This window comes from Narcine bancroftii, chromosome 1 (genome assembly GCF_036971445.1).
Source record: "Narcine bancroftii isolate sNarBan1 chromosome 1, sNarBan1.hap1, whole genome shotgun sequence".
NCBI lineage: Eukaryota > Metazoa > Chordata > Chondrichthyes > Torpediniformes > Narcinidae > Narcine > Narcine bancroftii.
The window spans coordinates 256,185,483-256,192,483 of NC_091469.1; positions in this window are offsets into that span (position 1 = coordinate 256,185,483).

Below are 7,001 nucleotides of genomic sequence, written 5' to 3' on the forward strand. Positions count from 1 at the left end.
GATTGGCCTCCAGAGCGCATAATTCAATATTATGGTCCCGCTACATGGGCTCAAGATGGATCTTGGGGTTATCGTACTCCTATATATATGTTAAATCGCATAATTCGCTTACAAGCAGTGCTTGAAATTGTTACAAATCAAACAGCTATAGCCCTGCAATTACTTGCATCCCAGCAAGGTCAAATGCGCTCTGCTATATATCAGAACCGTCTAGCCCTAGACTATCTCCTAGCCACGGAAGGAGGTGTATGTGGCAAACTTAATTTGACTAACTGCTGCTTACAGATTGATGATAATGGAAAAGCCATTCGTAAAATCGCTGATAATATTCGTACATTGTCCCATGTACCGGTTCAAACCTGGCATCCTTTCCCACAATTTAATTGGATGGACAAATGGTTTGGAGGAACCTGGTGGCGTACCTTCTTGTGGGTCATCGGAGGTATTTTATTCCTCCTACTTATTTTGCCCTGTATTATTCCCTGTCTACACAGCCTGGTGATTTCCATGGTCGAACAAGCTATGCAACCAGGGGGGATGGGAGACCCTGTAAGACTTTTATTTCAGCGTGAGATTAATGTATCATAAAACATTTCTCTTCCCTAGCTTAGAATCCCCATTCATATCTATACATATATTCAACACATTTTAAAGAGAGAAAGGGGTGGATTGTGATATAGAGAATTTAGGTTAAAAAGACTTAAGTTAAAATGTGATGATTAATCATAAACAGGGAAGCCAGAACGGACAGAGAGTTTACTAGCAGTCAAGGACAGAAGGAGCTGCTGAATATGTTTTTTTAAACCTATCTTTTCATGGTCATAGTGAGAGACATGCAGGAGACAAAGGATTGATAAGAAGTGTGAGAAACAGAATTCAGTGAATGTAGAGTTCACAGCGTACGTAACGAACGTGATAATTAATAATGCAGTTATACTTAGAATGTTTTTGTAATACTAACCAATTAAAACAGTATTAATAAGAAGGGGAAGGGCAAATAATAAAGGTATAAAAATCAATGCACTGTATGTATCGGGGCTTAACTGGTGAGTCCAACTCTGCAGACTTGTAAATAAAGCTTGTCGTGTCATCAGTTTTAAAGAGACTCATGTGTGAGAAGTTTTATTTCTGACACTGAAGACGCTTATTTACAAGAGATGGACAGCATCCCTGTGTTCGTCGCTCACACTGACCCAAACTCGAACTGGGGGCTGGCTTATGGCATGACAGCCTTTATGGGGAAGGGGAGCTGGCCAGTGAGAGCAGGATCAACCAGGAAAGGTCATGTTATTTACATATGACAAATATGTACAATAGTGGTTTCATCACACTGGTGTTAGAAACAGAATTACCTTTAAAGAAATTGCTCGAGACAAAAATTGAGAACAAAGAACATTTATTACAACAACAATGCAAAGTTGGGTGGTTCCCCTTACCCTGGGAATACACACATACACAGGCTCACCCAACATTTATACAGTTTATCTCAGTATAGGAATAACCCCCCCCTTACATTCTTCTGCCTCCTGCTGGAGAGGTTTGGCATTAGGCAATCCTGCCTACGTGCTGTTTCTGTGCACTTGGTGGACCAGGGGGTATCCTGTCGGTGTCCCTTCATGTTATTGTCCTTATTCACACCTTCCTGATTCTCAGAGCTACAGTCTCTTGATATGCAGAGTTCGCTAATCCTGTCTAGGGTTAACTAATTTAATATGTATAACTTTGTAAATCTATGTAAGGTTAACTAATTAGATATGTAGAACTTGGTACTTCTGTCTAGGGCTAGGAGACCCTTATCTCATCCAGACTACCTCAACTTCCTACACCCTATTGTTCCTTACCGCTCCTTATCTTATTCATATGGTGGGCTCATTGATCTTGTCACAAAGACTAGAAGATTCTTATCTTAAATGTGCTGACTCTGCTTTCCTGCATCCTAATTCCCAAGCTCATCCTGTTTGCTGGTTACATTAATTTACTAATGTATGAATTTTAGTTTCCTTCATGTTCATAATTTTAGATCAGGTTTCCCATCTCTCACACTGGGAACTTTACCCGAGTCGTAGGAGGGTTGCCCAGCTTCGGTGATGTGAAAACGCCTATTGAGAATTTTTAAAATTTTATTTTTCACTTTTTGCAAATTAAACATAGTATCACTGATGCACAATCAATTACACAAAGACGCCAAAACTGATGGCTTGTAGCAGCGCACTACTCGAAGGAAGCACACACACACGTTTTATCGGGGGTTCAGACCTGACTTTACTTTACTTATACTCAGCGTGTTCCCGCCATTTCCCCCTTTTACTCACGTCATGACCCCGCATAACAAAATAAGGTTTCCTGCACGCGGATACATTCTTGCATAACAATCCCTTCCCCATGTGCAGCCATTTTGGGGTCACTGGCCTTTAAGCTGCCCTTGCCATCTGCCCACCAGTTCACTTGTTTGGGCTAGTGCTGCTGCGTGGGGTGCTGGCCTTCAGTTGCGCTTGTCGCCAGAGCACCAGCTTAATGGCCGCGGCAACATGCTACCACATGACCCCCACCCCTCCAGAACCTTGGTGTTCGGGGGCAGAGTCTCTGCAGGTTTCAGTGGCCTGCCTCGCCGATGTGGTGCTAGTTTCTCGACCAGACTCACTAGATCTAGGTGTTCTGGCTTTAGCCTGTCAGTGGTGAAGGCCTCCATCTTTCCTTTGAGCTCCAGCTTGAACGTGGCTCCGTTGTTACGGATTACCCAAAATGGACCCTCGCATGGCCTCTGCAGCGGTGGATGATGTGGACCCCTGTGAATGAAAACATACTCACAGTCCTGTAGATCTTGGGGTACGTTGGTCCTCGTGTCTGTGCGGAGGAAAGCTGCCAAGTCATCCTGCTGTCCGCCTGGTGATGGTATGAATTCCCCCAGGATCACCGGGGAGCTCCATAGACGAGTTCAGCAAAAGAGGTGTTGAGGTCCTCCTTGGGTGCCATGCAGATCCCCAACAATGCCCATGGTAGCTCTTCTATCCAGTTAGGTCTTTGGAGTCCGGTCATGAGCAAAGCCTTGAGGTATCTTTGGAAGCACTCCACCAATCCATTTGACTGTGGGTGGTAGGCTGTTGTGTGGTGCAGCTGGGCACCCCACAGGCTGGTGAGGTCGGACCACAGGTTGAGGTGAACTGGGCCCCTCTGTCAGATATGATGTGGAACAGTAACCTGAACTGTGCCACTCAGAACGAGATAAAGGTTCTAGTGCACAAGGTTGTGCCAGCAGGACTGCCTCTGGCCATCTGGTGAAGTGGTTAACCATTGTGAACAGATAGCAGAAACCCTAAGATTCTGGTAAGGGTCTTACTATGTCCATGTGGATGTGGTCGAACCTTCATTCCGCGGACTCGAAGTGCTGAGGTGGGGGTCTTGGTACGTCGCTGTACCTTGGCTATTTTGCACTGCGTGCATGCCTTTGCTCACCCACTAGCCTGTTTCCACAATCCATGTCACATTATTTGCTGGCCACCAACCAGACCATGGTCCTAATGGACGGGTGAGTCTGTGGATTGAATTGAAAACCTGCCATCTCCAAACTGCCGAGCCAATAGGTCTGACCTGGCCAGTGGTGTTGCATAGGAGAGTTGTGTTACTTGTGCTGGGATAACCAAGGATAACCTGGAGCTGCAGTCCCAATATGGCAGTCCTGTATTGGGGCATGTCCTTGTTGCTCTGCTGCACCTCCGCCACTGCCACGAAGTCCACTCCCCTTGATAGCTCGTGGATACTTTGTCTGGACAGTGCATCAACCACTATGTTGTCCTTGCTGGAGACGTGCCTTACATCTGTGGTGTACTCCAAGATGTAAGACATATGACGTTGCTGGTGGGCTGACCAGGGGTCCGAGAATTTAGCCAAGGCAAAAGTCAGGGACTTTGTGATCTGTGAAGGCCGTGAAAGACCTGAAGTGGCGGATGGCTAAGTACAGCGCCAGTAGCTCTCTGTCAAAAGAGCTGTACTTCAGTTCTGGAGGCCACAGATATTTGCTGAAGAAAGCCAGCGGCCGCCAACTTCCTTCGATCTGCTGCTCCAGAACTCTGCCGATCCCCGTTCCTGAGGCATCCACTGTCAGGGCCGTTGGAGCGTCTGCCCTGGGGTGTGCCAGAAGAGCGGCGCCAGCCAGGGCTTCCTTGGCCTTCACAAAGGCCTCCACTAATTCCTCATTCCATGTGATGGCCTTTGCCTTGCTTGCCATCCAGGTGAACAAGGGCTGCATGATCCAGGCAACTGAGAGGATGAACCTGTGGTGGAAGTTGATTGTCCCCACGAATTCCTGTAGTCTCTTGGTTGTGCTGGACCTAGGAAATTTTTGGATGGCCTCCACTTTTCTGGATAGCGGTGTGACTCCTTCCCTGGTTATCCTGTGGCCCAAGAAGTTGATGGCTCCAACCTGAACTGGGTTGATCGTCAAGCCGAACTCGCTAAGTCGGGTGTAGAGGTTGTGGAGGTGCGTCATGTGTTCTTGTTGGTTCCTGCTCACCATGAGGATGCTGTCAAGGTACATAAAGATGCCGTCCAGGTCTCGGCCCACTGCGTCCATTAGTTACTGGAAGGTCTGTGCAGTGTTTTTTAGCCTGAATGGCATTCAAAGGAATTCGAACAGGCCGAATGGGGTGATTATGGTGGTCTTGGGGATATCATCAGTGTATCGGGATGTGATGATAACCCTGCACAAGGACCACTTTGGAAAAGATTTTTGCCCCATGCAGGTTAGCTGCAAAGTCCTGGATGTGCAACATGAGGTATCGATCTGCTGTTGTGGCCTCGTTGAGCTGGTGATAGTCGCCACGTAGTCTCCAGCCCCCCAGTTGCCTTGGGCACCATATGCAGGGGGAAGCCCATGGGCTTTCTGACCACCGTGCAATGCCGAGCTCCTCCAGTTTCTTGAATTCTTCCTTTGCCAGCTGGAGCTTCTCCAGAGGAAGGCTTCTTGTTCTTGTGTGGAGCGGTGGGCCCTGAGTCAGATGCTGTACTCCATTCCGGGGCATCACCATGATGAATTGGAGGTTGAGCACTGTAGGGAACTCAGCCAGGAGTTTGGCGTATTTGTCAATCAGTCGCTGCATGGAGCCCAGATGGAGTGCTGGGAGCTTGGCATCTTTGAGGGGGAAGGTTTAGAAAGTCTTGACGTGGACCAATCTCTGACCCTTATGGTCCACGAGCAGGCTATGGGTGCACAGGAAGTCTGCCCCGAGGAGCGGCTGTTCCACTGCGGCAAGTGTGAACATCCACGAGAAAAGGCTGCCTCCAAACTGCAGTTGGACATTGCAGGTACCATAGGTCTAGATCGTGCTGTTGTTGGCAGCCCTCGACTGCCTGTTCCTGGTATCCTGTCCCGATGGGGGGAGGACACTGACCTTTGCTCCTCTGTCTATGAGGAAACGTCATCTGGACTGGTGGTCCCAAACATACAAGAGGCTGTCTTGATGGCCAACCGTCATGGTCATTAGTGACGGCTGGCCCTAGTGTTTCCCTGAAACATGCATGATGGCCTGCATCGGCGGGCTCCGGGGCCCCATCACTGGTGGTAGAAGCACCACTGGTCATTGGGATCACCTCCAATGTGGGGCTGCTGTTTTCTCGGTGGATCTGCACGGATCTGGCTGCAGTGTTTAGAGGCGAGCCCCATGGCCGCTGAGCACTCTCTTTTCTGTTTCCACAGGACGTCCGCTTGTTCTGCAACTTTCCGGGGGTAGCTGAAGTCAGGTCTGCCAGGAGCAGTTGGACGTCCTCGGGCAGTTGTTCAAGGAATGCCTGCTCGAACATGATGCAGGGCTCGTGTTTGCCCATGAGGGCCAGCATCACGTTCATGAGAGTTGATGGGGGCCTGTCCCCTAGCCCATCCAGGTGGAGCACATGTGCCCCTCTCACGCAATGAAAGCCCAAAAGTCTCGATAAGCAAGTCCTTCAAGGTAGTGTATGAGGTTTTCAATGGGAGTTCCTGGATGAAGTTGACCACCCGCTTGCCGTATCCTGGTCCAGGATGCTCACCTCGTGGTAGTACCAGGTGGATTCTGCTGTGATCTGCCGGATCTGGAACTGTGCCTCAGCCTGTTCAAATCACTCGCGTGGTTGATTTGTCCAGAAGGTCGGCAGCTTGAGAGCGACTGCGTGGACTACTGCTGATTTACTCATCGTTCGGATTAGATGCCGTCTAAACCATCAGGGTCACCTATTGTAGCTGCATGCTACTGAAATGAAGACACACACAAGTAGTGTAGTCAGGTTGAGCTCTGCATTATATTAGAGGCCAGACCTGACTTTTATACTCGCCGTGTTCCTGCCATTTCCCCTGTTTACTCATGTCATGACCTGCATAACAATTCCCTTCTTTCCCGCACGCTGCCCCTGTCTGGTGGCAATGTAGCAAGGCCAGCGCCATTTTGGGGTTGCTGGCCTTTAAGCTGCCCTTGCCATCCACCCGTCGGTTCGCATGTTGGGGCCTGAGCCTCTGCGTGAGCTACTGGCCTTCAGTTGTGCTCACTGCCTGGAGCACCGGTTTGATCACCACAGTGGCGTGCCACCACAGGCTTTTATTTGCAAGAGATGGTCAGCATCCCTGTGTTGGTTGTTCACACTGACCTGGCCTCTAACTGAGGGCAGACTTGTGGTATGATAACCTTTATGAGGAAGAAAGGGGAGGAGTCACAGTGAGAGCAGAGTCAACCAGGAAAGATCCTGTTATTTACATATGACAAATATGTACAATAGTGGTTTCACCACAAACACATCTGAAACAACAATCCTTTTTAATGTATTTATACTTTCTTTTAGTATAATTCACTTCTTAGATATAAATACTATATCAGCCTACTTGTAATTTCCTTCCCTTCCCCCAGAACTTTGAAAATTAAACAACTAAAACAATTAAAGTGCCAAAAATTGGTAACAAGAAAAAGAAAAATTCAGTGTACCACCAGTCTTTCTAATCTACTTCCACTCTTTGAGGTGCTTCATTGCTTTTATGTATT